At 29.1% G+C, this 26,743-nt stretch overlaps 2 protein-coding genes across 7 annotated transcripts in view; one reads left to right on the plus strand and one right to left on the minus strand.

Annotated features, from left to right (window-relative positions):
* The window catches only part of LOC117168106 (protein N-terminal asparagine amidohydrolase), a 153,447-nt gene extending 145,908 nt beyond the window's left edge, over positions 1–7,539 (minus strand). The window contains exon 1 of the mRNA XM_033353491.1: positions 7,032–7,539. The gene's annotated coding sequence lies outside the window, so the exon portion shown is untranslated. The remainder of the gene's footprint in view (positions 1–7,031) is intronic.
* The window catches only part of LOC117168105 (zinc finger protein 436-like), a 42,166-nt gene continuing 19,604 nt past the window's right edge, over positions 4,182–26,743 (plus strand). For 2 of the 6 annotated variants that reach the window (XM_033353485.1, XM_033353490.1), the window contains exon 1: positions 23,179–23,296. The gene's annotated coding sequence lies outside the window, so the exon portion shown is untranslated. Of the gene's footprint in view, positions 4,377–7,647; positions 7,704–23,178; positions 23,297–23,810; positions 23,936–26,743 lie in introns of those variants that run through there. The other 4 variants (XM_033353488.1, XM_033353487.1, XM_033353486.1 and 1 more) reach the window with 4 other exon arrangements.

Here is a 26,743-nt window from a genome sequence, read left to right on the forward strand (position 1 = left end):
ATCAACTCGGGATACTTATAAGATACTACCATGATTTTTTCAGATTTTTTGGTCCAAAAATAAATTAGGCCAAAAACCGGCCTTACCGACCCTCCCCCTTTCTTGATAAAATTGCTTCCTACAAAGAAAACCACCTTTCTATTCCGGCTCTGAATTTTGTTATTTCTTTGATCGATGTTTTCTCGAAATCGATAAATTTTATCAAAAAATGTTCTCTTGGGCAAAGATTCCCCTCTGTGAGTAGTCCAACTTTTGTTTGGTGCTTTTTTCTGTGAAATCAATATTTTAACCATAATAAGAACAATGTTATTTTTCCTCACTTTTCATTGTGATTGTCTATTTTTAATGTTAGCAATTGATTGAATCAAAAAATGGTAAAAGACATTTCCCTTCCTACATCGGTTTTCCAGCCGACCATATATTTAAACTTTCTAAAGACTCTAAATTGTAACAGGACCATCGCATTAATTAAAAAATAATTAAAACGCGTATATTTCGAAACTCCGGCATTTTTCAGGGGGGGGGGGGGCACCCTACTTTTCGTAATCAGGAAAAAATTTTACATGATATTCAATAAAAAAATCCTGTGGACCAAGGACGGCACACAGGATTACACCCAGCTCCTAGAGTAGATGTATAGTTTGTTTGGGGTTTCTCAAAGAACTGGAAAATCTGCCAAAGGTATAATAAACTGGGGCTTCACGGAGAAAGATGGATGATCAAATGTAGCTGCTTGAAGCATAAGATAGTACCGCGGATCTTAAAAATATTAATTATATTAGCGCAGAAGATCTGCTATCCTTTTGAGATCTAATAGACTGAAACATCCAAGATGTTACTCGTTTTCCGAGTACAGGAAAAGGTTAAAAATCTATTGGCCGATTAATAAAGCTTATAGTCAGTATTTCGTGACGTATGTACAAACTAAAACTTGGGGTATCAAATTGTTGCAGCTATTTTGATTTAAAATTACAAATCAATACGATTCACTTTAGAGGATCAATGAAAATTAGAAAGCATAACTTCAGGGCGTACTAACATCAGTATGCAAAACAGAATGACAGTTGACGATTTTCGAAAAACATTCCTTTCTGCCAAATTCAAGTTCTGCAAATCGGTAATCGATCTTTTTACTGATCGTCACTCAGATCAGAGGTTTAAATAATTTTATAATGTGTTGATTAGTTGAAATTTTATGACAAATAATTGATCTCGAAATTTAAATCCAGTTTATCACGAATATAAGTATGAAAACGTTGCATACTTTTGATCCATTTGATATTTTGGTCACAAGATAATAATAATAATAATAATAATAATAATAATAATAATAATGCTATCAACTGTTTGGACAGTGTAATATGAAGGAGAAAAAGACTATTTCCTTTCCAAACAAACCTTCGAGGAAAGGAAGCTATCTGCGTTGCTTATTAGAATATATCTTTTAATATCCGTAGAAACTTAAATTTATCATCTAGATGGCTGTTCTAAAGTTAAACATTAAATATGTTAATTATTCAGATATTCTGTATTTCTAAATGCAAATTTTGGACACACGACACTAGTGACACTATTTGGCACTTTTTTGAGCGGTGAAACTATGCTGCTACTATTTTGCCAAAAATGACACTACTGGGACTTTAGAAAATTTCAACTATTTCAAGGGATTTTGAAAGACTTTAAAGAGATTCATATGATTTAAAAGTATTCAACAATCTTGAAGTTTTACGAAATACTACTAATTTCAAACTAATTAACGGGATTTCAAAGTATTTCAAAGGATTTGTAAGGATTTTATCAGACCTATGCGTTTTTATAGGATTTTCAAGGAAGTTTTGAAATGATATCAAAGATTTCATGATATTTTATGGAGTCTTAAAGGACTTCAAGGATTTAAACATAAAGGAATTTTAAACAATTATAAATATTTCAAGATGTACGGGATTTCAAACGTTTTCTAGAGATTTTACAAGATTTCAAGAATTTTTAAATCTTTCAGGGTATTTTCAAAGATTTCAAGGAATTTGAGAAAATCTCAAAGATTTCAAAAGAATTTAGATGGCTTCATTCGATTTTGTGGGATAATGGGATTTAGGATTTATATGGCATTTTATTCCCTTTTTGTGCGATTATTAAGGATTTCACCAGATTTAAGGGATTTGATCAATTTCAAGGGATTTTTAGGAATGCATGGTCTATTAAAAAATGGCAAGCATTTTAAAAAAACTTTAAAATTGTTTAGGGGTTTCAAAGAATTTTGTAGTATTTAAAAAATAGGTTTTAAATACTCACCTTCTTTAACGATGATAGGTACTGTGCTGATAGACATTGTTCAAAATCGAAAAATTTTAAATGCGATTATGTAAGCATTGAACTCATTTGAGTGACTTTCTGATTCACCCAAACAAAACCTGAAAATTTACTGGTTCACCAGTGATCATTTAAAATACAGATTCAACCAGTAAGAGTTTTACTGATTCAGTTTAAGAGCGTGAACTACCAGAGTATTAAATTATAAATTTCGAACAAATTTGAATTTTTTTATTAAACGCAGAGGTGTACAATTAACAAGGCCCCAAATTTCCAATTGCACAAACATATCGAAGGCTTCCAATTTTATATGACCGCATGAACTGTCTTACAGAATGTTTCGTTTCAAATGTTAAAGTCGATTCGACGAGAAGGCATCATGGTCAAAATTTCCTTGACAAGGAATTCTGAAAATTTAGATTGTGAATATATGCCAAATTGATACTTTAGCAAAACACTTTCTTTGTCTCAGGAATCTGAATTGCTGAACTACTAATAAAGTTATGAAAATTTATTTCTTTATTTTAGTTATGTTTTTTCAATGAGTGACGTAATCTTCTGGTACTGATAAACAGCTTATATATTTTTTCCGTTCCATTTTATCTGTATGTTGTGATTAAATTATTTTGTAAACTTTTTATTATAAGTATAGTATAAACACGTGTGAGTATGATATATATTCAAGACTTTTTTTTACTGTAATGAAGAAACCAGCTTACTCACGCGAATTAATTGTGAGTAAACTGAAATTAGAATAATATATATGTTTCACTTCATAATAATAAATCAACTATCTATGTTCATTACTTTTACCATGAATCATTTTAAAATATTACTGAGAATTGTTTAAAATTCAATAATTTTTAAAAAGTTCTTTACATTTGCACTGAATAACAATTACAGAAGAATACATCAAGAAATTGAACTGGAATTGCGTAATAAAAATGATTCAAAACAAAGTAAATACCAAGGATAATTTCCATCCCAAATTAACGTTCTATAATACGGAATATTCTAATCCCAATTTGGAAAACAAATTATCCTTAAAAACTACAAACATAGCATTTGTACGAGCAATATGAAATTGGATATCTACAACATAGTATGAACAATTTGCTAAGGTACTCTAAAAATTAATTCTCCAGGCTCCACTGCAATTTCACTTGATTACATCATAAAGATAGAGATGAACCTTCCTCTTAATTTTAATAACATGATCATTACACTGGAACAGGAATATAACCCTATATAGTTATTATAACTTTACAACTGGATATATTGTATATCTAATTGATGTTGAAGAAGATAGGAGTTTAGATGTGATCCAATGGAATGTCGAGACTGAGAGGAATGAATGTTTCGTGAAGAGAATTTTCCATCAAGATGCAGTAAATATATAGCAAAAAAAGCCTAATAGATTAAAGTACTCGAACGAGACAGAAATACAAGTTGTGCACACCCTTTTGCAAACTGCGCTTCTTTCCTTTTAAGGATACAAGACTATCCTTCAAGCACTGCTGAATTAAAAAATTACCTATTATTTTACAAAAAATTGATACTCGATTGAAACTCGATGCGCCGGGCCTACTTATTCAGGGAATTTATTTCTCAAAGTAATCATAAATACAGAAATAAACCTGTCTGACCTGTAAAACTGACACAGATGTGCTTGTCACTGGAAAATAAAAAGGATTTGTAATCGAGTAGCGAGACAAATACACGAAATTTAATTTTACTTTTACTTCTGGACAGTTGAAGGAATGATGGAGTGTGGGTGGGAAAGAGATGGCCAATGAACAATTTCACGTCAGCGTACGTTTTGCATATTCAAGTGGCATCGTAGTCGCGATGCTTACTCGATTCAATTGTGTGTGCAAATGTATGCATACGTTAGTCTGTTCTATAAACTGCGATAATATTTTTATAGAAATATGACATTAATGTTTGGGAATGTACCATAAAAACTTCCGAAGTGGCAATTTGTGCTAATAGACTGTTTCTTGGGTGTCAATAATAATGGTTACAGTTGTTGCTACATTTTTTCGGCCAGATGTGTACATTACTCAGTAAGTTATAATCTATAGCTCTTTTCCACTTTTTTTGCTACTGGTACATAATAATAATTGTTATTCTACTAGGAAAGTCTCCGCTGCACTATAATTATGTTAGGAATATTCTGTATATGTGTTCGCAATTAATAGTGTCATTATTCATTGTTAATTTGCGACATAGTGTTTCAAAGTCCATTACTGCAGCGTACCTCGTTAACTTGGCAATAAATAGACTTTAGGTTGTTTATGAAATCGTTCGTTTCACGAGTTTTGTCTATATTAAAAAGAAAATTGCGTTGCACAAATGTAAGCAGAGTGGGAACATTAATGCTATTTTTTAAAAATTGAAATAGTTTTAAGAGGGTGCAAAACTGTCATATGTCAAATATCTTGTCATAAACAACCATAAAAAAAACAGTGAAACTTAACTCAATGAAAGTTTAGTCCAATCCGTGTTGGGATTATAGAAGATAAAAATTTACTTTTCATAGATCGCATCTATAGAATTTCTATAATTCATCATCTGCGGGACATTCGAAATACTTTATAGTTTAATACTTCTTGCGTTTTTTGCGTTTGTTAAACATTTGCTGAAAAATGCTTATTGTGAGATGACGTAATTTTGCCGACTTTTCGAATGTTTAAAAATACCGAAAAAATAACCGAAACAGAAATTTCTCGAAAAACTAAAATTCCCGAAAGAAAATATAACTATATACCGCAAATGTGTTTCCTGAAATTTTAAATCCCAGCAATTGTTAAACCCCGATTTTTTAATTCCTAAATTTCTCAAATTCCTGAAAGTCGTAACTTCCTAAAATTAGTAAAATTGCGAATTTTCAAATACCCAAAAATAGTAGATTGACGAATTTTGAAAAATTAGTAGTACACTTTAATAAATACCTTACATTAAATAAATTATTATACTAACAGAAAAAAACGGGACAACATAATTTTTTGCAAAATTCCGAATGTTGAATAATACTGAAAATATAAATGAAAAAATAATCTGCTGAAACAGATTAGAATAATATTTTATTTTATATAAGAAAATTGGAAAGTTTTTGGTGTTTGAAATAATTATAAAACCTCGGGGATTTAACAATTAAATCTTTATTTAAATCTTTTATTTTGGTATTTTTAAACCCTTGGAATTTAGTTTTGTTTCGTCAAAATTATGGTGTACCAAAAAAACTATTAATTTTTTTTTGCTGGAATTTGCAAATTCGGCAATTCACTATTTTCGGAAATTTATCAATTTACTGTATTCTAGGATTTTAAAATTTAGAAATTTATTATTTAATTAAAATAGATTGGAAAATTATTCAGTCTAAAATGTGTCAATCAATGAAAAACCTTGATTCGGCATTGTTGTTAATCCATAAAATAAGATATGTGATGAAAGAAATTCAATTCAATAATTGAACGAATCAATAAATTTATGAATGTTATTTAAAAACTGAAAATAGTTTATAAAGTTTGAATTGGACGTTTTCATTTGTATGACTACTGCTAAAGCTTTTAAATTTAAACAATTCAATTTTTAACGTTAAAATCTGTAAATTGTTTAATTTTGAAGAAAATCCGAATTGTCTGGTAAAATTACGTATTATTCAAGTTTTAATAATTTAACTACAATTCAATTTCAAGAATCGTTAATTAATTTATATTCTCAGTTGCTCAACTGAAAACGTCTTTTATCAAATGTTTTCAATTTCAAAGACTTTTAGTTATTAATTGTTAAACAAGATGGTCAAAGTTGGTATTTTTTTAAATTTCATAAATTCTCTATCCAAAAGTCACCTGGATGACTATTAATTTACCATCAACTTTCTTGACAATAGCAACCCGTTAAAAAAAATTGTCCACATTTTTTATATGGATTGAAATTTTTATTAAATTCGGATGTAAAATTATGTAAATATATTGTTTACACTACAACCATTTTTTTCGGGCAAATTAATAATCACCCAATGGACTCTCAGTAGGAAATTTATCAGCCCTGAAACTACATTTTGAAACTCTTAAATTAAAACATAGATTTGAAAAAGAAGACCCAAATTGCACAATTTTTGAATAAAATATTTTAAAATTACGTTATAAACTGAATGATTTCATCATTAAAAAAGTTAACAGGTGAAATTAGCATTGACGAAAGAGTTCGAATAAAACTTATTTTAAATTGCATTGCAATTGTATTTTTTGTTCACTGCTTTCTTTTTTCAAATATAGATTCGCAGTATAATAATTATTCCCTATCTTTTATTAATTCAACCTGTCGAACAAGATTGTCATCTTATTTTGTGCCTTATTTTGAACCTCATATAAGAATCTGTCACATCTCATGTACTTTTCCCAATCATATGATTTCCTCTTGCATTTTTTTGTGCACATAGAATAAGGTTTCACTGTCACTCTCTTCATAACAATCCCTATTTTCTGTAACATTGATATCTCCACTAGTAAATTCATCTTCCTCAACTCACTGCTTATTCATGCCATTCTCTCTTAATTAAATAACTAATGCAATCAACTCGAGACCAAGTTAGAATCAGTAAATATCCCGAAATCTCTCAGATATGAATGAACATTGTGCAGCCGCGTGAAGTCGGTCGGAGAAGTCAGTCCCATCTGACAGGAGACGGAAAGAGATAAACATGAAAAACTTACCGGTGAAGGACAGCCAATCAGTCAAACCAGGGAAGCACAATCGATAAATGTGGATTGTATCTTCAGAATCTTCACCCTTGATCCACAGGTGAGCCGAAAATGGTGACAATTTCTCGCGAATCTAGGGTTATGCAACATGCAACTGGTGGCACACGCGATGAAGCAGCTGAGAAACGAAAAGTGTTTAAACGTGTGTCCCTCTTTCGGGTAGTTTCAATAACGCGGAGTGTCACTTGAACCGAACTGTCAATGGCACTTGGCAGAGCCTGATGATTTTTCAACTCGCCTCACAATTTTTTGAAACGCGGATAAATGTCGCACCAAAGTGGCCTACAGACGGTCGCCTATAGTCTCCTACACCACTGCCTCCACTGCCAAACGCGTTCTGTTTTCCGTAGTCTTGCGGCAGTGCGCGCGCGCGCGCGGCCCTTCGCTTCTTTGTTGTCTGGGTTCTCAACCTCGTGTCCGCGATTAAAAAGTCACATCCTCACATGGACACGACGCCGACGGCAGCGCCCAGTGCAATCCGCGAACTCGATTCCGCGCGATTCTGAAAAATTCGCGAATTTTTCTTCCGCGTGTCCTCGCATCATGGCCATATGTTGAATGGACATTGCACGACACGTGACTTTCGTGTCTTTAATGAGAGAGAAGAAAATAAATGACGGTCGAGTAAGAAGTTTCGCTTTTTTATGTCTGATGTCTGCTGTTACGTATTGCAGACTGATTTCCGTAGTGCGGCAATTTTTCATAAATCTTGGGAGCAATAGACAATAGAGGCAATTAATACCGGCTAATTTACATGATTAAAGTTATTTTCTTTTTTAATTAAAAATATATAAATTAATGGTTTTAGTTTTTGATACATTTTATTATTTTGTTTATGCCAGAATCAATCTCTTGGCTTACTATCTTTCACATTACGTAAGGCAGTGATAAGAGATACGTTACACTGCTTTAAACTTTTTATATCTGTTTATAAAATTAAATTTTGAAATCCAACTTTGTTTTGACTTTTGTGGAATTGAGAGATGAGGATATTGTAGTGACATCTCTTAGAGCCTAACTGAAATAGGAATGTGGAATGGTAACAACGGGAGCTTCCTTATCATTGATAAGGTAGAGAATTACTATGCAGGGGACAAACATAATTTTACTTAACTTTGAGCAGCTTGGAAAAATATCTGCTATTCATGATAATTTAAGGAAACAAAGTATAAATGAGTTTCATAAAATTAACCTTTCGAAACACAATTGAGTCAATATATATTTTTTTGTTTTAATTCGAGTGATAAGCAAACTAAGATTTAATTTGTAAATATCTTCAGAAGTCATTTGTTTTTTTATTTTATTTTTTTTGCACAAAACTTCATGAGGAACAATTGAAAACCAAATAACTTCTGAAAATGCCAGCACACGGAAAAAATATATAAATTGTCTATTGATAACAGCAGATTACTTCACTCATTGACAAGACGGAACAAAATAAATACATGGATATTCCATTTTCTTAAATTAATGAAAATTTTGTTTCTATAAATTGAGAAACCATTGGTGTAAAATTTCAGACAGCTACTAAGATATTATGATGTATGATCTATCTTAGTAGCGCAGGAATTCAGATTGCTCACGCAAAGAAACATTTTGATAAAACATCAATTACGCACATTTTCAGAATGTGAAGTTTTCAAATTCGTTACCAAGGAGATTTTTCTGGTTTCATGATACCTTCACATCGAATCGGTTTTCATAACTTAAAGAAAAAAATCTGTGAGACAATTAAATTTTGTTCCGTGTAGGCTCTTATTACACAAAATGCTTGAAGATTTTAACTACAATTCCATTTATTTTGCAATCCTTAAAAAATATAATTTTAAGTTACACGATTCGAAAAAATAAAATATATTTGTTTATCAATGGTTGATATACTTTTTAATGAAATCTCCATATCTTCGGAGAGTAGGTTTATAGAATGCATTTTCATTGGCATGTCACCTACTAAGTCACAAAAATAATATATTTTTCTTCCAGATAGAAATTATGCCAATACCAATGTCAACGTTTCAATAACACTTTCCCTATGTTTTAAGTTTAGAATATCATAATTCCAGATGCATCACTCATAAATTTTTGCATATTTCTTATACAGTTTTGAGCACTACACGGAGAGAAAGATGTCGCATAATGATATCGCAAAACCTCTGTATTGAAATAAAACGCAATATGATAACGTACAAGCAGGTTCCGGAGCTTTTTAGGATATTATAATGCACTAACATCGCATAGCCACTACTAGAACCCTCGTATATATAATATAATAAAATAATAATATAGTCTAAAATTTTGCAATGTACGATATCACGATTTCACGCTATTATAATGTGATAATTACGATATATAGCGCAGGAATTACGCTATATATTGCAATTCTTGCGATATTGTTTTCTCCGTGATAAAAGTTATTAAACATTATAAAATAAACATATATAAACATATAACACATATAAACATTATAAAAACAAATTAATATGCGACGAACCATATTAATTTCGGTAACGTATAACAATAATGTATGTTAACTTCACACGTAAATTCAAAACTTGTAATTTATTATTGTTTCGACAATTTTGTCAAATCCATACAAACTCTAAAATTAACCTTTAAAATATAGAAGATACACTGTTTTACGCGATTCTATATAAAAAATGTTGTTACTGTAGACAGAAAAACTGTAAACGAGACAAAAACAGCACTTTTAACATTTTTGGGGATTTTATCTCAACTTAACAATGCAAATGTAATGAAAACTTGCAACTGTGTTGTAACGTCGATATTCAAATTATTGAAACAAAGAAGTTTGTTTGAATTAAAAGAAATGTCTTTCAAATAATGAAACTTTTTTATTTGGTGGGAGCCGATGGATATTTTTCTTTAATTCAAAGAAATTTTCTTTCAGAGTGATTTTTGCATAAGGATAAAAAAATTTCTAACAGTCGACATATTATAATTTTTCTGTACATTTTTTACATTTTTCGATCATTCATGCAGGATTTTCTGCAAACGTATTGAACAGAACAGCGCATGCTAGTGCAATTCTGTAGCAAACTCTTGTTCAATTGTACAATCTTCATCATACATTACTTACATATTTTGATGCAAATGAACCGTAAATTTTAAATTGTATAGTATTAATAATCTGAAAGATAAATTAGCTAGACAAACAACATTTTTTCGAGAATAGGTTTATTACATAAAAAACTCTATACAAATCAAATACATGTTGCGGTAAAAAGATTTGGTCGAGTTCTTATTTGTTAATACAGTAATACAAGAAATGTAATTTAAATTGTAGATAAAATTCCACCATAGCATTTTATCGCAGCAATCATTTTTCCTTCTTTTAGGATATTTAAAAAAATTATTATCGTTTATTCAAAAAAATGTCTTCTTTCATCATCCTTTCACCAAATAATCGTCTTTCTCAATGTGATACCGTCACACTAAATTTGGATTTTCTCGAAACAAAATATTTTGTATCATAGATTTGTTATTGTTATTTAGCTTCCCCATAATTTGGAAGCAAGTTTTTATTTTTGTGAAATATTTAAAATGCGATTTTCTATCGCTACAGAAAATCGATTTTCGAAATCTGTGAAATTGTAACGTCAACATTCTTGGACAATTTAGTCGGAACTGATTTACTTTTTTAAATGACAACTTTTTAATTCTCATTTAGAAACTCAATATCTCGGAAGTAGGCTTTTATTTTTTATTTAAACTTAAGATTGAATTTTTTGTGTTATTATCCGCAACCTAGCCTGTTCCAATTGGTGATCAGTGTTACTTTGAGATTGTCAGATGACGCATCTATTTCCACGAAAATGGATCAAATTTCTGATTAAATTTTTTTGGTCTGAAATCAGCAACACGTTTTCTAGGAAGTTGACTTCTTTTTTATCTTTAAATGGTGATTTTGATTTTACAGAATGTTTATTCGCTTTCCTGAAAAATTTCACCCTTCAAATGTTATATGTATAAATTTAAAAATGATGTTATGTTTATCGATCACAGGCGGAAATATTTCATAGATTTAAATGTTTTTTTATATACTGATCAGTATGCTTGTCATTTGATCTAGGTTTTGCTTCACGAACTGAATTACCTTCTGGAATTTGATAATAATCCAAAAGTTTAGCAGTTGTTTTACATTCGTCAATATACATAAATTAAAAAAGGAAAAGTTTAGTAAAAAATACAGTGAGTATATTAATGTTATTAATTTAATTACATTCTTATGGGCCACCACTTAATTTTTCTGTATGCTATGTATAAATATTTATGAAAATGTAACATTTAATACACAGTAGACTATTAATGTCATAAGTATAGAATTCCATGTAATTGATCTATATTGCAGGAAACCAGGAAAATAATTATGTTCACAGGTAAAGCTTTATTCTATGTTTTAGATACTACTAAAACAATCAAAAATATTATATTTCACGTTTAGACTGCTTACAAAGAAAGGGTATATTGTATCAAACAATATAAATATGACATTTTACTATTTCCCGCAAGTCACATGTGGGCACGAAAATTTGGGCAATTTATAATGTTAACATAAATTTCCGTAATTTTCAAAATAATCATATAAAGATGTATATACATGCAGAAATCATGCCTATGTTACAAAATACGTATGAAATGTATTTTTATGGTACTCATCAAAAAAGTTTTGTTTTCCCCCTTGCCGAATAATACACTATTTCAAACCATCATTTTTTTACATTCCTTGTCAAGAAGATTTTTTTGGTTTCATGATGCCTTCATATCAAATCGGTTTTCTTAACTTAAACCGAAATTTCTATGACAGCGATAACTATTTTTTTCCGTGGCAAAGTTGCAAATATAAAGATCGTTCACTTTCTCCAACAAATTTTAAGTCATAATTCGTGCAGAACCAGTCTTTATCGTACTATTGTCCTCATTCTCTTATCGTAGGATATGGGTAATTCTTCACAGAGTAGGCACTTTCGTGTCCGAGGGATAAATAATCAAAACTATAATCAATTGTATAGTACAAAAACCAGCACGAATATTGCTTTTCGATTATTATAACATGAAAAAATTATGTTATTATCGCAAATTAAAATAGAATAACATTGAAAGACCAAAAAAATGTCTATGTAGCATATATCCACACATGCCTGAGGCATAGTTTCGTAGTCCAATACGAAATGTATAATGAACTATTTTAAAATGTATGCTTAATGGTCTTAAAACTTATCTCGAAGCGTATATTTTTATCACTATTATTTTAATTTAAGTGTAATATAGATAACAATATATACTGAAATATGTGTGTCAAGAAAATGTTTTTGTTGTTACGTCGATACATAAAAGGTCTTAACACGTTTAAAAATTTACGGGATTCTAAAACACTTAAACAATACAAGCGGAACGCAAAATTAGAAACACGTTATTAGAATGAAAAAAATTGCAATACATATATTATGAATGTTGTAATTCGTGAATTCACCTCCGAGCATTCCAATAGATTTACAGTAGCACGAACTCTATGAGATTATATTGTTAGAAAAATCTGTATTAAATTTAATACAAATTTATTTGAAGCCATTTGCATAAACGGTAGTTGAAATTTAATATACATTTTATATTAAATTTAATATATAGGTCGGAATAGCAGTGTACTTCAAAACTCGAAGTGCTTTAATTTCTTTAAATCTAGTCCAGTATTCGAAATTAATAATCTAGAATTCGTCGATTGAATTGCTTTTTATAATTGAAGTGCAACGTATGGGTGGAATTTTATCCAAAATTTGCCCGTAATGGCAGAAATTTAATGCGAGTACAGTTGATTGTATAGGTTAAGCCTGATGTTTATGTATGTAATTACGCATTCCGATTTGAAATGTTGTGTAAAATGAAATTATCTGAGTGATTATTGTGAACGTAAATGTAAATTTAATATACACGCTTCTTAATGACGATTTCAAATGCTTGAGATATTCATTTTAATACACATTCGTATTTAAAATTTAATACTATTTTTTACAGTGTACTCCCATCCTCCTATCCTACCATAAAAAAAGAGTTTGTGATTATTTCTCGAAAGCTGAAGCCACGTTTCAATTGGTTAGATTTGAATTCGCTGCTCCATTTATTAGTTGGATTTGAATTCGAGAATCGATATAAGCGGAGTTTGCGCAAAAGTTATCCATATGTAATTTTCGGTAGGTATTCGTTTGAACTAAGTCATAATTGAACTAAAGCCCATTTGAACTAAAACAGTTGAATAGCGCTTAATATTTTTGGCCTGTAGAAAAAGAGAAGATAGATGGGATATTAGTTGCTGTAAATGTTAGAGTTAATTTCAATTTCTGGCGTTATGTGGCGCGGAGTGTAAAAGCCTTGTTGATTAAATTTAAATCTTGTGACAAGCAGTGAAAATAGAAAAAAAGGGAACTTGTGCTCATGTCAAATTATTATTTTCGAAAATACTTCATTAATAAGTTGACCAGGGTACGTAACAATAAAAGTTTTTAATAATTTACTTAGTCAATATTAACAATAGTTGAATGTAGTGTACAAATTTGAAAAATGTATTCAAATTGAAAGCATGTTAAATAATATTGTTTCGAACCTTAAGACAAATAATTTTTCGCGCAAACAATCCCCTTTCATTAATTATTCTTTTATTATGATTGTCATGAGCCCAAATGATTAATCTTTTCATTTGTTGCGAAACTTCTTTTATCTTTCTGAAACATTTTCAATCTCAAATATTTAAATTCTTTTTAACATTTTAAAAAAATTATCTCAAATCTTTTGCAAGGTTTAAAATCTCTGAAACAGTTTGAAATCCTTTCAAATATTTTTTTAATCATTTAAATCTTTGCATATCATTTCAAAATATTTACAATCTTTCTGAAATGACAATGCAATTTTATTATTCTCTTGGAATATTGAAAATATTTTAGAATATATCAAATCAATGCAAAATACTTAAAAATTTTCCAAAGGTTTTGAAACAGTTTTCGATACATGAAATATTTCTTGAATCTTTTCCAATAGTTTTAATCTTTGCAAAATCATTTTAATATTTTCAATCGTTGTGAAATGTTTTAAATTATTGTAACATTTTCTTGATCTTTTTGAAATATGTGGTATATTTATAACTATTTGTATATATTTTTACTCTTTGTAAAGATATTCTAACATATTTAAAATATTTTTTTTTGTAAATCGTTCGGAATCGTTCTGAAATCTTTTTCATTGCTTGAAATACTTTGTAATCTAAGTTCTTTCAATATGGTGTACACTAGTGTGGTCCAAAAATGCATCGCAAATTGTTTTTTCACTCTAGAGGGCAACAATTCCCCCCCCCCCCCCTCCCTTCCAAAAAAGTTTCCATTTTCGTAGAGAGAAAATCAATCATTTTTGGTTTTTCGAAATTCTGATATTAACTTAAATTGACATGCGGTAATTTTGAATTTTCGGAAAATTGAAGTCATGTTCCAGAGTTACATCGAACATTGCCAAGTTTCTTAGGGTTTTTAGAGGAGTGTCTACGAAATGAAACCATACCAATAACTTTTATTTCCAACCCACCCCCACTTTCCCCGCAGCGCCACAAATATGACCCAAAAATTTAAAAACTACATTTTCACGTATTATTGTTACATTTTAGAAATTTCCGTCGTCTTTTTCATTCAAGTAATTACTAAGGAACGGTTTTAATATTTACTATGACTTTTTGAACCATTTTTAATTGTTTAAATAAATTTTAATTATTCAAACAATTATTTATTCTCCTAAAATGTAAAAAAATCGTCTCTTCTGATTTAAATGTAATTCTTTGTCATTGTTTGGGGAAGTATTTTTTTTTAATATTATGTAATTATTGAAACAATTAATTATTGTTTATTTTCAAAATTTCTAAAAATGGAGCCAGAGATATCTACTTTTTAAAATTAATATCCTGTGCAACATTCGGTTGAATAATTGCATAATTTTGAAACATTTTTTAACATTTTTTTGGAATAAATAATCCTTAAAATAATATACATTATTCGATTGAACCCTGGAACATGAGTTCCATTTTTCAAAAATTCCAAATTTTCCCATATTAATTAAATATGATTTTTAAGTGCCCGTTGACACGTCTCAATATTCGAATTTCGAAAGACTAAAAATCGTGGATTTTCTTTCTCTGGAAATAGAAACTTTAGGGGGGGGGGGATCTTTTCCTGTAGCTTGAAAATAATTTTTTTGACGACCCTAGTGTACACTCAAAAGTGCAATTGTCTACTTCTCTATCATGTGTTTCAAAAATTTTATGAAATTCCAATGATTTATATCGAAGCTTCTCAGCGATTGAGGATGTGGACCTCTAGCGGAAGACGATTTCGTTCACAAGTTCTGTAGATTCGATGGTTCAGATTCCCATTCAGCTGCTTGCTTAGATTGCAAAGTATTCCAAATAATGAAAAAGATTTCAGAACGATTCCAAACGATTTCCAAAAAAAAATTTTTAATATGTTAGAATACCTTTACAAAGAGTAAAAATGTATACAAATAGTTATACTATAAATATACCGCATATTACATATTTCAAAAAGATCAAGAAAATGTTACAATAATTTAAAACATTTCACAACGATTGAAAATATTAAAATGATTTTGCAAAGATTAAAAATGTTGGAAAAGATTCAAGAAATATTTCATGTATCGAAAACTGTTTCAAAACCTTTGGAAAATTTTTAAGTATTTTGCATTGATTTGATATATTCCAAAATATTTTCAATATTCCAAGAGAATAATAAAATTTCATTGTCATTTCAGAAAGATTGTAAATATTTTGAAATGATATGCAAAGATTTAAATGATTAAAAAAATATTTGAAAGGATTTCAAACTGTTTCAGAGATTTTAAACCTTGCAAAAGATTTGCGATAATTTTTTTAAAATGTTAAAAAGAATTTAAATATTTGAGATTGAAAATGTTTCAGAAAGGTGAAAGAAGTTTCGCAACGAATGAAAAGATTAATCATTTGGGCTCATGACAATCATAATAAAAGATTAGTTAATGAAAGGGGGTTGTTTGCGCGAAAAATTATTTGTCTTAATCTAACCTCAAAACTATTTCGAGACCACAATGATTGATTCATTGATAAGACTTTAATTTTTAACGCTTCAAGTTTCAATTCTACGGTTTTTAATATTTTCAATCAGAAAGCACTAATAATTATCACGTTTTCTGAATAGTTATAAAATATAAAGGTTCGGAACAATATTATTTAACATGCTTTCAATTTGAATACATTTTTCAAATTTGTACACTATATTCAACTATTGTTAATATTAACTATGTAAATTATTTAAAGTTTTATTGTTGCGTACCCTGGACAATTTATTAATGAAGTATTTTCGAACATAATAATTTTACATGATCACAAGTTCCCTTATTTTCTATTTTCACTGCTTGTCACAAGATTTAAATTAAATCAACAAGGTTTGTACACGCCGCGCCACATAACGCCAAAAATTGAAAATAACTCTACCATTTAAAGCAACTAACATCCCATCTATCTTCTCTTTTTCTACAGGCCAAAAATATTAAGCGTTATTCAACTGTTTTAATTCAAATGGGCTTTAGTTCAATTGTGACTTAGTTCAAACGAATACTTACCGTACTTTTCGGATAAAGACAGAGCTCAAACATACAGTTTTGAGAACAAGTTATATTTTTAGAGCCCCGGGCCTTTAAATTGAAATTTTTTTTGAAAAGGAGTGGCAGAAAATATTAAACAAATGCAAAAAGAAATTAGAATCTTCTACAAACGTAATGCCTCCGCACTTCAATGAGTTTCCCACAAAGAAATAGATATTTTTTATAACACTGTTTTACCTTATAGATATACATGTTTTAATAAAATAATGAACCCCTATTTTTTAACATGACATTATCTGTTTACTTTTGTAGAACTTTGAAGTTGTACTTGGAAAAGAAAAAATAGTTTTGTATAATAATTCTTTTATCTTATGAAAATATACAATAGGATTGAAGCTTTTAAATATTGAAAACAAAGTGATTTCGAGTACCAAGGTTACTTAAATACTATGCGCCTATAAAAAGCTTTGAATATGAAAAAGAAGGCAATAAAAATGTTAGCCCAAAAACATAAAAAATTATATCCTCTATAATTTCTATAATGCTATGAGTAATTTTTATTTTGAACATTGTGTTTATCTAAAAAAATCAAGCCTATTTTAATAGATGAGGGCACACTTATATTTTATATCCTTGAAAACAGATTCAGTAAACATGATGGGAAAATGCACTTTTCTTCACAATAAGGCGAGTTAAATTTTTATTAAATGGTAACAAAATAAACCTTTTTTAATATACTTTTATAGGGAGAGAAAAAGTATAGAAATAATTTTTTCTATTTAGATACAAATTTGAGAGTGTCAAATATGGTGGCTCAAAAACGCTTTTTTCAGAGGGCAACGATACCCCCAATTTCTTTCCAAATCCGAAAAAAGAAATTCCCTAATTTTTTGTATGTTTTTTTCTTTCGATTTTAACAAGTGCCGGTTTTGATTTGAAGTTTCCCATTTAAAATGCATGGGGAAAAATCACTTTTTTTGAGTTTTTGGAATAATTTTTTAGGGTGTGCAAAAATGTGACGGGAAACCCCCCACGAGTACCTGAAAACTACCCTTAAAACAAAAAATGTCAATTCTTCATGAAATCGACCTTTTGAGCACTGTATTCTCGTATTTTTTTACTTAAAATTATTCCTATTGGTGTAGTGAAATATTTAATATCATTGGATAATTAATTATTAATTATTTAAACAAATAGAATTTGTTTAAATATTTTTTTTTTGAATGTTTGCCCCCCTTAACATTATTACTATTAGTTTAGTGGAATATTAAATAACATAGAGTTATTGATTTTTAATTGTTTAAACAAATGTAATTTGTTTATTTTTTTTTAATTTCGTTTTTTCCCTCAAAATTATCACAATTTGTCTAGTGGAATTAAACAATGTAGATAAATATTCCACTGAATAAATATTAATATTTTTTATAAAAAAAAATATTTAAACAAATTCTATTTGTTTAAATAATTGAAAATAATGAACTAATGTTAATAAATATTTCACTAGACCAATAGTAATAATTTTTAAGGGAAAAAACGAATTTTCAAACAAAATTGTTTAAACAAATTCCATTTGTTTAAATAATAAATAATTAAGGAACCAATGTTAATAAATATTCTACTAGACTAATAGTAATAACTCTTAGAGGAGAAAACGAATTTTTTAAATAAAGATTATTTAAACCAATTCCATTTGTTTCAATAATTGAAATCAATTAACTAATGATAATAAATGTTCCACTAGGCAGATATTACTCATTTTAAGTAAAAAAATACCAGAAAACAGTGTTCAAAAGGTCGATTTTATGAAGAATTAACATTTTTGATTTGAGGGGTAGTTTTCAGGTACTCGTGGGGGTGTGTTAGGGGTGTCAAACCCATATGTATGATAGATGAAATTCTTTGTTGGATAATTCTCTACAGGCCCTCAAACTTTCGGGTCACATTTTTTCAAACTCTAAAAAATTTTTCTAAAAACTCAAAAAAGTGATCTTTCCCCATGCATTTTGCATGGAAAACTTCAAATAAAAACCGGCACCTGTTAAAATAAAAAAATAAAAAATAAGGGAATTTCTTTTTTCGCATTTGGAATGAAATGGGAGGATCGTTGCCCTCTAGGATGCAAAAAAATTTTACTATGCATTTTTGAACCACCATAGTGTAAAACCTTAAAATGTAAGGGGTATAAGACTTAAAAAAAAATATTTTTTTTTACCTTTCGCCGGGCATCTTTTTTTCATGCATACGGTCGAAAATCTATGAGGATATCGTCATTAGCTTTACCTAAACTATTTAAGAGTATCAGAAAATTCCCCAAAAAATTTAGGAATTAAGGCTTAGCACTCTTCTGGACATTCCAATAGTTTTAGATTATTAATATCTCAGCGGTAAATTGTTATTCAAAAAAAATATTTCTCTGATTAACTTTTTATATTATAGTCTTTCGAAAGCAGTTACAGTGAAACTCTTCAATAGCCCTCCCTTCTATAGCCCTTCCGAGAATTGACACCGCGTTTCAGGTAGGTATAACAGGAGCTGCGTGGCGGCCGCGGGGTCTGCGGTTGCCACTCACGCGTGCCCTGAAGCGTGAACAAACAAAAGCGGAGCAGGCTATAATGAGTTAGTTCCCACCCACTGTCATCCCCAAAATCGATGCTATAGAAGAGTTTCACTGTACTTTTATATAAATTGGTTTCAAAAACCATATTTATTTTATCACCTCAAAATGATGTAATTTTAAAAGGAGAAATTTGGGTTAAAATTGAATTATTTATAAGAAAATAGTCCTTTTATTGCGGAAATAATTATCTATAAAATATAAAAAACATAAAAACAATTGAAAAATGTATAAAAAATTATAGAAAAAATGCAGAAACAATCTATTGGCATGATTTCACTGATCTCAAAATCGCAAAAAGTTACGCCGAGATACAAGAAAGTGGGAAAACAAAGGATTGACGTATTCCTCGTAGATACCCTACGAGTTATATGTCTATCCAAGTTTAAATAGTGAATTAAAATTGTTTTTCAAGAACTCATCGAGAATTATTATAGTATAATTGTTTTATTAATTAGAAAAAAGGGGAACATGGTACATTTTAGTTAATTTTTTTTTAATTGTATTTTTTAGAAGAGCACCAGATTTTCGTATGTTACAAAAAATATAATACATTAATTATATTTACTCTTTTTCTTTGTTATATAATAATAAAAGAAGATTAGTTTCAGAATCAGCACTACAAAGTATTTAAAGAAATATCGTAAAAACCGAATGAATAAGAATTTTATAACATTTTGTAACTTAGTGTATTTTAAACCGATTAAAAAATATTTTTTAACGAATGCTAAATAAATTTTTAAGAGAACTGTGAGAGCGTTTTTTTAAATTTAAGTATTAACTTTGCAAAATATCAGTTTCTTAATTTCTCGATGCATTAACAATGCATAAATTTTTCAGTTTTACTGACATTAATATATAATTCATAAATGCAGATTCGCAAAATACTAATTGAGAGTTTATAATAAATGAATAATTTTTTTATTACAAATTGTATTATTATGAACAGCAGTCTGAGATTTTTTAATTATTTTGAATACTTGTGAAGTAACTTTTGTCTGTGATTCAATTTGAAGTCAAATACAAACATTATAACACTAAAATAAGAGTATATTACTTATTTTTTAACAAATACTACCGCTCAAGGGGTGATGGGCGGTTGCGATTCTCGGCTCGGAAGGGGCGCAGTTCGCGAGTACTTAGTAGAGTGTATTGTGCAATATTATGCATTTCCATTAGAAACTGTTCAAGTGATCCTGACTGTTTACGTTTCGATTCCCCCGATTTAGCTTCAAGGCAACTACAGAGCCTATCAAAATTTATATCGATTTGTTTAATTGGGCAGTCGATGCTTCTCGAAGACGCAAACAAATGTATCATAAACATTACTGTTCTATTTCCAAATATTATAAAAGTTTTCCTCATATCAGCAAGATAAAGTACGGATACCTCACGATTATTTAAGATACATTTTTTAAACTATCTTACGCAGAAAGTAAAATTCCATTAGGCCATTTAAATTATAAAATTCCATGGCTCAGGCAATTCTGATTCACATTCCCTTACTAAAGAGTCCAGTGAGTCAATCCGTGATGAAAAATAAAAAAATCGAATTTTTTTTAAATTAGAAGAAAGTATTTGCAGAACAAAAATAAATATTATCGGCTCTAATGACAATTAAATAATCTTCTTTACAATTCATTACCAGCATTTGGAAACTACATCAAGCATTGTAGCGTCACGTTTCGTGTTGGGTTTCGATTCTTTCTGTCGGCGAATATCGATTTTTTAAAACTTTTTTCCGCAACTTCGTATTGCAAGTGTGGCAATATTTCAATAACTGTATGACAACATAAAAATACCAGCCTTTGAAAATTACAATATCATTAATTGAAACGTTACCTTACGCCTCGAAAATAAAATAGTTGGCTTTTCCTCGGGCAAAACCAAGAATAAACTATTATCATCCCGAAAAGTTTGGACAAAAAGGTCATAAAAAATAAGCAAGAGAATATGCTCGACCTTTAAGGGCTTTGAGAATTTAATGAGCATTTATAAGCATTTGGAAATGGGATTTAGAAATTACTTCAAATTGTAAATCGCGCTAAATTTAAGTGATAAAGGAACTTAAAGTAATGGAAACAAATGGTTTCTAAAAATATTTTTAAAACTTTTTAAGTGTGTTTTCAAGTCGAAAAGATAAATTTTTAAAGAGCAAATGAATATTTAACTAAAATGATAAAAATCAGCATTTTTATCCAAAAAGTTAGGTCAATTTTTGACCTAAAAGATTAATTTTCTACCATAAAATACTCATTAAAAAAAAGTACATGAGTCCACATCCAAAAAAGATCAACTTTCAACCAAAAATACAATAGTTAAAATATTCGAGAAATAAATATTTAGCAAAAAAAAACGAATTTTCAACAAAATAGTTTTTTTCATAACAAAAATGAATTTTTACCAAAAACATAAGAATTAAATTTTCAGTTGAAATAATGAATTATAAACAAAAATAGAAATCGTAAACAAAACAATTCAGTTTTAAACCCAAAAAATGAACTTTCGACCAAAAAACATACTGTTTAAATAAAATATATAAATTTTTAACTAAAACTATAAATTTACAACCCAAACATAGATTAGTTTAATTTGCAGTTTGAAAATTAAATTTGAAACAAAACAAAAAATGACCTTTCAGCAAAATTAATTAATTTTCTACTAAAAATATAAGTATTCAAGCAAAAATGGAACCGAATATCCAAATAAATAATCCTTTTTCAAGCGACGAAATTAATCCTTAACAAAAAATAGAATAGTTAAATGTTCTACAAAACAGTTAATTTTTTAACGGAAAAGCTTAAATTTCTATCAAACAGGTAAATTTTCCACAAAAAATAGAATATTTAAAGTGAATTTCTAACTAAAATGAATAATCTTCCAAAAAAAATTTAGTTTTTAACCAAATACATATGAGTTTTCAACTAAAAGCATACATTAAAGATTAAACAAATTACTTTTTAAAAGAATTTGTAACGAAAAAGATTAATTGCTCATCAAGAAGATTAAATATTCTCACAAAAAATTCAAATTTTAAATGAAACATAGGAATTTTAAACTAAATATTTGAATTTTCAACTTAGGAAGATAAATTTTATACCAAAAATGCAAGAATTAAATTTTTAGTTAAAAGAATTAATTTTCAATAAAATAATAAAATTTCGAACAAAAAAGAATGGTTATTCAACTAAAATGATGAATCATGAACCAAATAATTAAAATTTTTACTAAGCAGTCCCACTTCCAACTAAGTATTTCAATTTTCAACTAAAAAAAGATAAATATTCTCAACCGAAAAAGTGATATTTGATATTTTCACCAAAAAGGTTTCTAATTTTATACCAAAAAAAAGCTGAATACAAAAAAATGTATATAATAAAATTAACTTCAACTGTAGTTTATCGAGAATTTCCTAAATGTGTCTGGTTTTCTCTGATATTTCCTGACCTTGTGAAATTACCTGCCCTGTACAAGCTCTTTGATTAAAAAAAGTACATGTTTATTTTACTCTAGAATGCTTTTGTGAAAACATGTATTAACTATGATATATTTGGTTTAAACAATCAATGTTTTAAATTTTCCTAAATGCTCTATAAATTATCTATTGAAGCTTAAGTGCTGAGTATATTCTCAAGAGCATTTGCTCAACTTAAATTCTTGGGCATTCAAGAACTCTAACCTTACAGTGCAATTGCAATTGCAACTTTACAAGAAGTTATGCAGTAGGTAAATCCGTTATTTGTACGCCATCGATCGGTCATGTAGAAAACTGCTCGCAAGCACGATCATCAGTCCGCCCATCCACCCATCCACCCACCACCCTTCTGGGGTCTCTCGTCGCGACCCGACTCATCGGTAGAGCTTGAATTTCAAGATGGCGACCGGAGGGTAGGGCCGGGCCAACACGCTCCGCGAGGAAGGTCCTTATCATCACTCTATTTCCAAAAACAAAATTGGGGTGAGTAATAATTTATTTCACCAACTTTTCTCTTCTTGCGTATGCAATCTATTCAGTGGTGGGGGTCGCCTGACAGAGAGTGCCTTAATATCAACCAATTCGCGAATGATTCTCGGGAAGTCGTCTGTCGTCGAGCTTGCCTGGGGACCCTGGGCTTGGTAAGTTCAATGCGCACATGCCACATACGTGTGTCAATATCAGAGCGGCGCGCACGCGCTCTGTCAATGTGTGCGCGCGATCTGAGAACATTTCTAGGCACACGTGCGGGAGCCTACTGTCTGTGTATCATTTCCAAGCTAATCTATACGAACGACGACTGTTCAAACGAGCCTGTATCATGCACGACGAATTTGCTCTGCCTTGCTCTATTCTCAGAACTATTATATCGCTAGAGTAATCTTTAGTGTATTCATAGATTATCTACGTAAGAGACTTGGGCTTTTTATTAGCAGTTGAGGTGAATAAATTGATGGACACTTGGACAGTAGTAGGATGGACTTTGGTGAAAGTTGTTTTGTTTTGTAGATCGAGTTTTGTGACCTCAATTTGGAGCTGGGACATAAGAGCTACTAATACTTGGTTTCCGGTGGCTCTTCGGTGATTAACGCGTCCATTGTTATCAATGAAAAGATACCATATGTAATTATTAGCTGGCTGTGTTAATTTACTTTCTGTTAGAACAGATGCTGCAATTGTTTTGGTTTATTGATTATTATTTTTCGAGATAGGGTTCGTGTGAAAAGGAAGAAAATAGAATTTGAAGTGGGATGATTTTAATTTACCGGTTTTCTGTCAGTTAATTTTTCAGGGTCAAGTTAAATGAGTTCAAAAGATTCGAATGGTTTCTAATAATTTTCAAGAATTTCAAGAGATTTCTAAGCGTTTTAAAAGGTTTTAAAGATTTCTGATTTGGAACAGGGATATTTTTTTTAAATTCCGATCTTGTCAATTAGAATTAAAATTACTTTCCTAGATTCCCTTTCATTGTCAAAATTTGTCGCTTCCAGGTGAACTAATTTTTCTTTTCGAAAATTTTCTGTATTAAAGTCTGAATTAAAATCCTTTACTGAAATTCTCTTTTCCAATGCAGAATTATATTAATTTAAATTTTCTGTTATAATTCGGAAATATAGTATCACTTTTTAAAAAAAATTTCAAAAAGAAAGTTTAAAAATCTGAAAATTTACATTCGCAAAAAAATTTTTAATTCAAACAAATTCTGATTTGGAAAACGGAATTTTTTATTCTGACTTCTTTGGTCTTGGAACAGGGATGATTATTTATTTTACGACATTTTCTATTTTAATTTAGAAATATAGTCAATCCTGTTTTTCTTAAATTTGAAAGATTCCAATTATTTCCCATTTTTATTTGCTAAAAAAATTTTTTTATTCGAATAAGAAATGTTTAAAATTAGAGGTTTTCTTGAATTGGAATAGGGATTTTTTTTGTAGATTGCTTTTTTATAAGTCAGAATTATTTTCCAAAGTTTCCCCATTCCATCGAAAAAATTACCTATTCCAGGATCAAATTATAGTTCTTAAATAAATTCCCTGTTCAAAAGTCAAAATTTACGAAAATCCCCTGCCCTAATTGTAAAAATTATATTTCTTTTCTGAAATTTGCTGTCCCACACTTTAAATTATTATTATTTACTGAAATTAAATAATTAAAAATCAAAATTCGTTACAGAAATCCCTGTTCCAAAGTGAAAATTGAACCTATTTACAGAAATTCCCTGTTCCCGGTCAGAATTATATTTATTGACCTTATTTTATATTATAATTTAAAAATATAGTTACTGCCTTTTTCCAAAATTTGAAGGAGAAAAATTTCACATTCTGAAAAATTTTTATTTGTTAAAAAAAAGAATGTTTAATTTCAAGCAAATTCTGATTTTGAAAATGGATTTTTTTCATCTTGCGAACTCTAATTTTTAATAGGGATTTTTTGTGCAAATTTTCTATTTGTAAATCAGAATTAAGAGTATTTTCCAAAATTTTCTCATTCCATTCTTTACAGGAATTTCCTGTCTTAAATTCAAAATTATTATGTTTACTAAAACTCCCTGTCCGAAGGTAAAAATTAAAGTTTTTTTAACGGAATTCCCCTGTTCCAAAGTGAAAGTTATAATTATTTACGGAAATTCCTTAAATATTCAGAAGTATATTTACTTACAATATTTTCTATTATAATTCAGAAATATAGTAAATCGCTTTTTCTGAATTTCAGAAGAGGAATGTTTTAAATTGTGGAAAATTTTTATTTGCTAAAAAAATCCTTTTAAAATACAAACAAATTATGATTTGGAAAAAGAAAATTTTTAAACCTGACGAATTCGGACTTGACATAGGAATTTTTTGTAAATTCCCTTTCTATACATTAGAATTAAAATTATTTGACGAAATTTTCTTATTCCTGGTCAAAAATGATCTGTTTGCAAAAAAAAATATAATTCTTCACTGATATTCAAAATTATTATTCTTTACTAAAAATCTCTGTCACAAAGTGAAAATTAAAATTATTTTATTGAAATCCTCTATTCCGAAGTGAAAATTAAGATTCATTGCAAACATTTCCTGTTCTACGTCAGAATTTTATTTATTTAAAAAATGTTCTATTATAATTCAAAAATAAATTGACTCCCTTTTTCTGAAATTTGGAAAAAGAAAGTTTCAAATTCTGGAAAATTTCTCGTCCCATGTAAAGAATTATCTGTTCTAAGGCCACTTTATAATTCCTTACGAAATTCGTTGTTCAAAAGTGAAAATGATAATTCTTTACGATATTTCGTATTGAAAATTCAAAATCATAATTCCTTACGGAAATTCTCTGTCCCAGTTGTCAAAATTATATTTCATTACTGAAATTTCCTGTCCCAAACTCAAAATTATTATTCTTAACCAAAATCCCCTGTCCCAGAATGTTTTTTTAATAATAATATTTCAAGCCTTTTTAAGATTAGCTTAAGTGGTAAAATTTGTGTTTTTTTTAATTTCGAGAAAACAATTAAAGTTTCTAACTCTCGATGCGCTTTACTGACAAAGGGAGAACCACCCTCATTGATAGCCGATTTTGATAAGACTCAAATAGGTGCAAGTTCATCGAAATCGATTATGTACGTATCTTTAGCTGCCATTGGGCAATATTATATTATTATATTGGGCAATTGTTTATGAGATATAAATAATAGTTTTTCATTAAGTATTAATAGACTAGCAGTATGTAATTCTTAGTTAAATTAAACATGCGTTTACTAACATCTATAATTTTTATTAATATTATTTTAACCGTTGTTCAACATAAAAGCATTGTTTTTCGCAGAAAAGTATTACTAATAATGAAAAATTGTCTTCAGTTTAAAGTGATTTTCTTAGCTTTGAAGTTTGTTTTTGTTAAATTAAAATTAATGATGTTGAAGGTGTGGTTTCTTTAAGACCAATATAT

Source organism: Belonocnema kinseyi, chromosome 2, assembly GCF_010883055.1.
Source record: "Belonocnema kinseyi isolate 2016_QV_RU_SX_M_011 chromosome 2, B_treatae_v1, whole genome shotgun sequence".
NCBI classification, from domain to species: Eukaryota; Metazoa; Arthropoda; class Insecta; order Hymenoptera; family Cynipidae; genus Belonocnema; species Belonocnema kinseyi.